General features: G+C 36.8%; 1 long non-coding RNA gene across 3 annotated transcripts in view; it reads right to left on the reverse strand.

Moving 5' to 3' along the window:
• The window catches only part of LOC109117370, a 39,627-nt gene extending 29,152 nt beyond the window's left edge, over positions 1-10,475 (reverse strand). For 2 of the 3 annotated variants that reach the window (XR_002024668.2, XR_004518329.1), the window contains exons 1-2: positions 7,164-8,956; positions 4,663-4,715 (exon numbers count right to left, since the gene is read on the reverse strand). This is a non-coding gene — a long non-coding RNA (uncharacterized LOC109117370). Of the gene's footprint in view, positions 1-4,662; positions 4,716-7,163; positions 8,957-9,816 lie in introns of those variants that run through there. The other variant, XR_004518330.1, reaches the window with a different exon arrangement.
• Positions 10,476-10,481: the final 6 nt, after the last annotated feature.

The raw sequence follows: 10,481 nt of genomic DNA on the forward strand, positions 1-10,481 counted from the left end.
TTTTTTTTTTTGGTATCGGGGATCGAACTGAGGATCTTGTGCTTCTGAGGCAGGCAGTGGCAACCTGAGCCCTCTATGACACCATTTTAACACTGAAGCCACTTGTAGAGCATTCTGCTCTAGGAGCCAGTAGCCACTGGCTATGTTTCCATTACTCTGTGTTCTTACATAATAACAAACCATTCTCCAGCTAAGCTAAGAGTGCCCTACCTCCTGGAAATAAAAATGCCTAGGATGTGCACAACCTTCCCATCTGGATGGCTACTGTGCCCCAATCCTGTCCCTATAAAGGAAGAAGCAGTCCTTCTCAGCAAAATGGTGAGCCCAGATGGACTTGATCACCAACCAGATAGGTGGACTACTTTAGGGGAGCCCCACCCAGAGCTGGGAGACCAGTCTCACAAACTACTACAGTCTATACCACCAAGGCATCTGTAGGGCTAGCTGCTATTGATCACAGTGGGGTGGGGGGAACTGCAGAGATTATACAACTACACCTGAAACCAAAGCTAGTGCATCCTATGCAAATAATATCCTCAGACACATCTACAGAAGGAAATCTTTATGAAAGTCACTCTTTAAAACTGGAAGAGATTATCACCCCACCAGTATACAGTAATCAACAAGGGACACAATAAAGATGAAAAAACAAATAAATATGACACTACCCCCAAACCACAATAATTCTCCAGTAACCAATCCCTAATAAATGAAAATTTATGAATTTCCTATAAAGGAATTCAAAATACAGATCATAAGGAAACTCAGAGATAAAAGAGAATATAGATAGACAATTCAATGAAATCAGAAAATAATTCATGATCTGAATGAGAAATTCAAGAGATAAAAATAATAGAAAAAAATCAAGAGATGGAGGGAGAATGGAAAGAAGGGGATGAAAAAAAGAATTAAGATGTGTTACATGCATGTACCAACACCCCATCATGAACATAATCATTATGTACTACAAATATGTACGAATAAAAATTAAGAATTAAGAGTCATGTAAAAATCTTAGAATTGAAGAACTCAATGAAATAAAAAAAACAATCAAAAGCTTTATTAGCAAACTAAATCAATTATTAGGTCTTTTGAAATAATCCAGTAAGAAGAAAAAAATAGAAAAAGAATGAACAAAAGTAAATAAAATATATGGGACTTATGGCATACAATTAAGCAAACAAATATTCACATTGTGGAAGTTCCAGGGGAAGAGAAAGAGAAAGCCATAGAAAACTTATTTGATGAAAAAAATATGTGAAAAATTCCCAAGTCTTGGGGGAATACATGGACATCTATATCCATGAAACTCCAAGGAGTCCATAAAATTCAACTCAGAGGTTCTCTCTGAGGCACATTATAATGGAACTCTCAAAAGTCAAAGCAAGAGAAAAACATCAATTACATATAAAGGAATTTTCATTAGTATCAGAAGACTCATCAGCAGAAACCTCATAGGTTAGGAGAAGATAGGATAATATACATAAAGTGGTAAAAGAAAAAAATGCTAGCCAAGAATATTATACCAAGCAAAGCAATTCATAAATAAAGGAGAAATAATCTTTATTGACAAGCAAATGCTGAGGAAATTCATCACCATTCAACCAGACTTATGAGAAATTCTTAAGGGTATATTTCAACCAGGAATAAAAGTATGATACCCATTAACATGTAAGTATACAAATGTATAAATCTTATTAGAAGAAGTAAACTCATAAACAATTCAGCATACTACATCACTGTACAATGGAGGGATATAACTTGTGAAATCACCATATGAAAGCTAAAATAGTCAATGATAATTAAGGAACACATGATATAAATAGATCTAAATTAAGGCAGCAAAACAGTAAGTTGTGTGTGTAGGGCACCTAGAGTATCTGTTATGTATTATCAGCTTAAAATTGTCTCTAACTGTAAGTTTATGGTGTGTGTGTGTGTGTGTGTGTGTATTTTGTAGGGGACTGAACCCGAAGTCTTGTGCATGCTAGATTAGTACTCTACCCCTGAGCTACAGCCCCAGCCCAGCTATAATATAATTTTAAAAGGTAATCTCCAGAGAAAGCACACAAACTCGAGCGCGCGCACGCGCGCGCGCGCACACACACACACACACACACACACACACACACACACAGCAGATCTAGAAATGAAAAAGAAAAATCACTCAAAGCTTATCAACACCAAACCATAAAGGAAAACAATAAGAGGAAGAAAGGATCTAAAGAACAATCAGAAAACAACACAATGATAGGCCTTAGTCTTCATCTATGACTAAAACACTCTGAATGTAAATAAGTTCCTCAATTAAAAGATACAAAGTGGCTGAATGGATAAAAGCACAAGATTCAAATATATTCTATTGACAAGAAACTCATTTCATCTATAAGGACACACACACACACTGAAAATCAAGAAATAGAAAATTATATTTCTTATAAATAGAAACTATAAGAGTGAAATAGTATGCCTATATTAGTTTTGATTTTAAGCCAAAAAACATTAAAAAAGCACAAAGAAGGTAATTATATAATTACAAAGGGGTTAATTAGACATAAAAATTTAAAAAACAGAGATTTCAACAGCTCACTCCCAGCACTGGACAAACCAAAAATTAGCAAGAGTTGAGCATGGTGGCTCATGCCTGTAATCCTAGCACATGGGAGGCTCACCATGAGTTTAAGAACAGCCTGGGCCACATAGTGAGCTCAAGGCTAGCCTAAACTACATTGTGAGACCATGTCTCAAAAACCCCAAACCAAACAAACAAACAAATATCAGATTTTAAACCTCACTCTAAACCACAGGGACCTAATGGGTCCATTTAATAGATATTTATGGAACATCCTACACTATAGCTACAAAGTACCCTTTCTTCTCAATAGCATATGGTAGCATATACTTCCAAACTCATACTACAAGGCCAGTATTGTTTTGCTACAAAAGCCTGATAAGGACTTTAAAAAAGAAAAAGAAAACTTTAGATGAATATCTACCATAGGCACGGAAATCCACAATAAAATACCTGTAATTCAGATTGGGCCTGAAAGTTCATGGCAGTAATCCCAGCATTCTGGGAGGCAGAAGTAGGAGGAGTCCAAGTTCAAGCTCACCTGGGGCAATTTAGCAATTTAGTGAGACTCCATCTCCAAATTAAAAACTAAAAATGGGTAGGTAGGTATGCTTGGAATGTAGCTCATTATGATGGCCCTGGTTTCAATCTCCAGCACTACAAAAATAAACAAAACAAAAACAAAAATCACAAGAACAAACAAGTTGGCTTCATTCCAGAGAGGCAAGGTTGGTTCTACATTAGCAAATAAACATAATACACCAAGTCAACAAAAATCAAGGATAAAAATAACACGATCATTTAATTAAATGTAGAAAAAGACTTAAAAATTCAATATCCCATGATATTTACCCTGAAAGAACTGGGTACAGAAGGCTCATACCTCAACACAATCAAGTGAATGCCACACTAAGGGGAAGAGCTGAAAGTGTCTCCTCTAAACCCAGGAATGAGAGGAGGATGCTCACTCTTACCACTCTTATTTAACACAGTACTTAAACTTTAGGGAGAGCAATCAGGCAAGAGAAACAAATAAAAGGGATACATATAGAAAGGAGGAAGTCAAACTATGCCTGCTTGCAAATAGTAAAGTGATTCTATTCTAAGAAAACCCTAGAGTCCACCATGTCTCTTAGAACTTGATAAACAAATTTTCAGTAAAGTTAGCAGAATACAAAATCAATATACAAAACAAGTAATCCACTCAATAAATGGGTAAATGAACTGAAGAAAAGTACTTCTGAAAAGTATGAAACAATAAAAAATTATACAAAAAAAATTTTCAACATCTTTAGTCACCAGGGAAATGCAAATCAAAACTTCATTGACATCCAACTCACTGTAGCCAGAACAGCTATCATTATTACAAAAAATAACAAATGCTGGTGAGGATGCATGCAAAAAGTAACTTTATACTTTACTAGCAAGAATGTAAACTAGTACAGCCGTTATAAAAATCAGTTTGGAGGTTCTTCAGTAAACCAAAAACAGAACTACCATGTGATCCAGTCGTGTAACTACTTGGTGTATACCTGAAAGAATCCATCAGCATTCTACAGATACCTGTGTAGCACTATTCACAACAGCCTCGTCATGGAGTAAGCCTAGGAGCCTATCAAAAGATGAATGGATAAAGAAAATGTGGTATATACACACAATAGAGTATCACTAAGCTATAAAGAATGAAATAATGTCATTTGCATCAAAATAGAAAGAACTAGAGATCATCATGTTAAACAAAATAATCCAGATTCAGAAAGAGAAGTATTTTATGTTTTCTTTCATATTTGGAATCCGGGGGGGAAAAAGACAAAAAAGTAGAAGGGAGAGTATCAGAGAAGAGGAAGGGCATTAGGGAGAGGGAGTAGAAGAGCAACGGCAGCAATGGAAGAATGATATGCTCAAAGTATGTTACATGCACGTATGAAAATGTCACAGAGAAATTCGTTATTCTGTATAATATGTACGAAGAAAAAAGAAAAAAAACCCAAACATGCTCTTGAACAACCAATGGGCTAAAAAGAAAACTTAAAAATGAATTTCCAAATTTCTTGAGACAAACAAAAATATATGAGATACCAAATACATACCAAAATATATGATACAGCAGTAGTTCTCAGGGGAAGTTCACAACAATAAATGCCTACATTAGAAGAGAGCAAATATAACAATTAAACAACTTAATATTAAACCTCATGGAACTAGAAAAACAACAACATGACTCAAAATTAGTAAAAGAAAATCAATAATAAAAATCAGAACATAAATAAATCAAAGAGAATAAAAATACAAAAGATCAATGAAACAAGAACTTTTTCTAAGGACAAATCAAAACCCAAGCAAGAAAAAAAAAAAAAAGACATAAAATCAGAGATTTCAAAAGAGACTTTTATGGGCACGTATCTACATGGCTCTCTCAAGCCTAATGTGGCCGTATGTGGGGAGTTTCAAAGGTGGCTAGATTAGGGTGTGTGAATGTAGATCAAGGATATGATACTGGGATTAAGGTATGGATAGTGGAAGCCCCACCTGGGATATGGACGGGACCAGTCAGTGGGCTTGTAGCCTAAATGGAATATAAAGGAACAGAAAGAAGGCAGGCTTGCTGCTGCTAGTGCTGCTGCCTACTGCCTTGCTGCTTTCTGTCTACCTTGCTGTGAACTATTTCTCCTCTGCCACGTCCCTGTGCCATGCCACCCTGCCTTGGAACCAGCCAACTATGGACTGAAACTTCTACAAACTGTGAGCCAAGATAAACTTTTACTCTTTTAATTTGTGGGTGTTGGGTATTTTGTCTCAGTAATGAAAAGTAACTAAGAGACTTCAACAGCTAATTCCACAGAAATATAAAGGATCCTAAGATGTTATATGAACACATCAACAAGTTGTATAGCTAGAAAAAAATGGATTGATTTCTGGACAAATGCAACCTACCAAAATCAATTAATAAAAACTAGAAAATCTAAATAGATCAATAAAGAGTGAAGACACTGAATCAATAATAGGGTTTTCTCCATCAAAAACAAAAACAAAAAAAGCCCAGGACCTGATGACTGCACTGCTGAATTCTATCTAATGAAGAGGAGGGAATTCTTCCATACTCACTCTATGAAGCCAGAATTATTACCCTGATACAAAAACCAAACAACTATACAACAATAACAACAAAAAAGTATAGGCCAATATCCCTTATGAACCTAAATGCAAAAATCCTTAAAATACTATCAAACTGAATTCTACCTCACATTAAGATCACTCACTGTATCAAGTGATTTATCCCAGGGATGCAAAAATAGTTCAACCTATGCAAAATAATAAATATGAAACATCACTTTAACAGAAAAAAGAAAAATTCATCATTTAAATAATTATATGCAGTATTATGTTTTGATGAAAATCAAATAACATCTGGGCACCTAATATTATTTTTTCACTTAGCAAACTTCTCATTCCTTTTTCTTCCCTTCTAGGAAATACGACCCTTTCTTCTATAGTCTACCTTTTTGTGAATTAAGGATGGAGAAATATCAGTGTGTTTATTACAAATCAAACATTTTTTTCTTATTAAGCAATTTATTAGATAAGCAGACATGAACACATGACAACATTTGTAAACTGCCAATATGAACCTAGGATGAACTTTTCTACCTTAATATTAAAACTGGGTAGGGTTAAAGGTATAAATTGGAGTACACTACAGTAGAGATAGAAGGCTTTAAGAAGGATTTAACTATTAAGCTACAATGGCACTAGCTTTGCATAAATGCGATCAGATATATGCTTTCAGTCTTAATCCATTTGGTAGGGGAGTAGCTGATCTTCATTTTCTGAGCCAGCATTTGACTGAGGCCTTACCAAACAGAAAATGACACTTTTCTTACAATTTAGGGTTATGTCTTCATGGAAATGCACAATATAATAAGGTTTCTCACTGCCCTTAGTGGGTTGAACAGTATCTTTCCAAATTCCATATCCATCAGAACCTTAGAATGTAAATTTATTTAGAAATAGGGTCTTTTTAAATACAACTAGTTAAGGCTAGGTAATACTGGATTATTGTGGGGTCTAAATCCAATGACTGGTATCCAAAGGGAAGACATGTGAAGATTCACCCAGGGAAGGTGTGTGAAGATGGATGGTGAGATGCAACTAGAAGCCAAGTAACATAAAAAATTGTTGGCAATTGCCAGGAGCTACAAAGAGGTAAAGAAACATTCTTTCCTAAGCCTTCAATAGGAGCACGGCTTTACTGAAACCTTCATTTTGGACTTTGAGCCTCCAGATTCATGTGGCAATAAATTTGTTTTAAGACACCCAGTTTGTGGTACTTAATTATGGCAATCCCAGAAAAATAATATAACGCTTAATTCCACCAATCTAAAGTTATTAGGTTTCTTAGGGGAAAAAGTTGGCTAAAACCTACCAGAGGTTTACCTTGTATCTATTTGCTTTTTATTGTGAAAAATACACATATTGTACACACAATTCACCATTTTAAACATTTGAAAGTATACAATTAAGTGACACTAAGTATAGTAAGACCCCAACTTAGGAACATTCAAGTTGTGAACTTTTATAGGTCCGCATGTACCTCACATTATGAACACATTTGTAGAGGCAAACAAATCATGGAAGGAGCTCACGTCTGCCAGACATTGTCATAGTTGTGCTGCTGGGTACTTACTGTACAGTGTGATAGTGTACAGCAGTGCAGTGCTTAATCGGAGCCCAGAATGTCTAGAAACAAGAGGAAAAGCAGTAGTGACGTAAAAGGGACTGCTAGCAAGCACAAAGCAATAAACATGGAAACAAGTGAAAATAAGTGAGATTGTACAGAGATGAAATGATGATAGACATTACTCATTCTTATGAATAATTTGCCCATTTGCACAATTCCAAAGAACAAGGACAAGATGATGGAACATGCAAATTTTTTAATGCTTTACATTGTATATTTTTGTCAAAGGCATTTAAGATTTTGTTGAAATTACTAACAAATATGATTTAAGAAAGTTCTCCTGGAACAGAACTCTTTCCTAAGATGGGGACTTACTGCATACTTAAAAAGCTGCCTGGGCCATTTCATGTACTCAATACTAGTTGCGGGCATTAGCCAGCCAGGAAATAAGAAAAAGTGGGATAAGCCTTCAAGGAAGAATACTCCACTCCTAATTCTTACTGGCATAAAGAAATATTTTCTGACTCTAGAAAACACCAGTAAGAGTTCGCCTTATGCATGTACTAAAATTCTGATTAACCTCATGAAACCTGAGTTAATTGGGGGATAAGGGTAAAAATATCACTCCTAGAAAAAACTTCATTTCTATGATAATAAAAATCCTTCTGAAAATCCTTTCATGTTGTGTCAGATGCTTAAACTCTTAATTATTAACTCTTAAGACAAAAAGAATGAATCTGTTGGCATCTCTGATTCTAACTCAACTTTTTCACTTCTGGTCTCTTCTCAGTCCCATGTTTCCTGCAACATTTGTCAGCATTTGGAAATGCTACTCTCCTCCTTCCAAAACATTTTAACACTTGATTCCAAGATGAACTTTGAAAACAATTTCCAGTGTACCAGAGCACGAATATCCATATTGTAACACAATAATACCCTTTTACCATTCCAAAAACCTTAGTGGATGCCTGAAATCTCAGCACAAAACTATGTATGTTTTTTATTTGTCCTTGCCATAGTTCTTAGAAACCTCAGCATAGGTTCTTTTTTACTTTAAATCAAAAACGTTCACCCTTTCACTTATAGGAAGTGCTTTACAGGTTCTTTCAGTATGCTCAGCATTACTAGTTTTATGCTTTGGCCTACGATTAAATAAAATAAAGATTACTCAAACACAATGATTTGGAGACAATCTGATCACCAAGATGGCTGCTCACTGGTGGGTAGGTAGCAAATACAGCACTGGGCTGGGACTATCATTATGTTATTTAGAAGGACATGCAACTTAAAAGTTTATGCACAGTTTATTTCTGGAATTTCCCACTGCATAGTTTTGGACATTCATTGCAGGCAACAGAAACCAGGGAAAGAAAAATTGTAGATAATGGTGCTACTACACTGAGCAGGTAAAGGAAAGGTCACACTAATAGTAAAGTCACTAAGTTTTTCCTGTGTAAACTTTATTAAAGCTTGCTAAATTTCAGAGAGAATGTATTTGAGAAAAATTACTGGAACGCAAACATTTGTTGTAATTGTCTAATTCTATTATTTTCAAGTTTAATACAAAATTTAGTAAAACGTTTAAAATACTTTGATGTAATTTCAAAGGCTTAAATTCATTCGCCACTTCCAATTAAACGTTAATGGACTGTTTTTTTCTTCCAGTAACGGGGATCAAACTCAGAATCTTGCACTTCCCAGGCAGGCACCAGCACCACTGAGCTAAATCCGCAGCCCAATTAATTTTTCCTTTACTACTTTTATAGATGCAGAAATTCTTTTTGTTATTGATTTATTTAACGAGTCCTATTTCCCTTCCCATGAATAATTTTAGAATATTTTAGGTTAAAAGGGTGCATAGTTAGTGTACTTTTACTTAAAGGCAATTTATGTGCTCATCCCCTTATTTAAAGGATGAAGGAAAAGGCCCAAACTTGTTTATGGCACAGAACCTGCTTACCGGGCAGGTTTAGAACTTATCTCTAATTATTTAAAACTTGAGTGCTTTACAGTAGCAATGTAAACAATGACCTACTCTTCATCTTTAGAGCTAAAGGAAATTATTCTTTAGGGTATACTTTCTTACCTACATTCCCTCACTTGGAAACAGTTAAGTCTTTGCGGACCACCAGGATCAATGGTGATTATAGGCAGACTGATGATCTGGCTAAATTTTAAATCCACTGTCAAAAATTAGCAATACCTGTCCTAAAAAAATCATTAATCTATCTTATCCCACTTCAATTCCATCCATCTTTTCTTTTGTACTCTCCACTATTTAAAATGAAATACACGTGACTCTTCAGTGAATAGGCTGAGAAATGTCATGTTCCAACTGGAACAACACAAAACTCGTAGCTATCAAATCGACTGATTTTAATCGTGTACAAATGTTGCTGCTGATTTTTGAGACTGCACTTTGCTTATTTTTTAGGCTCCCAGGTTTCAACCACGACTGAGAGTAGAACTTTATACACGTGCATACACACACACACACACACACACACACACACACACACACATTACTCAGAAGTAGGAAAGACAAGAAAAAAAAGTAGGAACCTACATGAAATAGCCACAGGTGATTAATCACATGAAAGGCACAAATATATGGCAAAAATAGCTATTTTCACGGTAATCTCATATCCCAGAAATAACTGAAATAAAACTGATTGTGGTTCACGTGGGAGAGATGTCCTCATTCTTTAAGTAGATGGATGAGTTTCATCTACAGGCACAAATCGTGGCGAGAAGTTTAAGGCCAAAAAACCGTGGGAGCCGGGGAAGAGAGAAGCCAGTTATCGACACTGGCTATGCCCTGAAGACTCCTAAGCTTCTACTCGTCTGGTAGATGGGGTCCTACAGCGAGCAATCCTCGGGCGCGCTGACTGAGGGAGGAAGCAACCCTGCGAGGCGGGACCGAACAAGGCACCCCCTCCGCCACCCGCGGGTTCGGTCTCAGCAAACGCCGTTCTGCCACCCACGCAGCGAAGCCAACTCGAGGTTCTCCCGCGCCTCCAGTGGGACTCCCGGCCGCTCCCAGGATGTGCGAAGAGGCCCCACACACGGAGTCGGCCTCGCTTCCCGCGGTTCCTCCTCAGAGTGGCTCCGTCGCCGGGGAAAGCTGGCTGGGAGCGGCGGGGACAGACCAGGCGCCAGGCTCGGCAGGGGATTGCTTCTGTCTGGGCCCAGCCGAGGCAGCGTTCGTGCCTCGCGCGCACCTGCTCCGCG

This window comes from Fukomys damarensis, unplaced genomic scaffold (genome assembly GCF_012274545.1).
Source record: "Fukomys damarensis isolate Sample0158 unplaced genomic scaffold, DMR_v1.0_HiC HiC_scaffold_21, whole genome shotgun sequence".
Taxonomy (NCBI): Eukaryota; Metazoa; Chordata; class Mammalia; order Rodentia; family Bathyergidae; genus Fukomys; species Fukomys damarensis.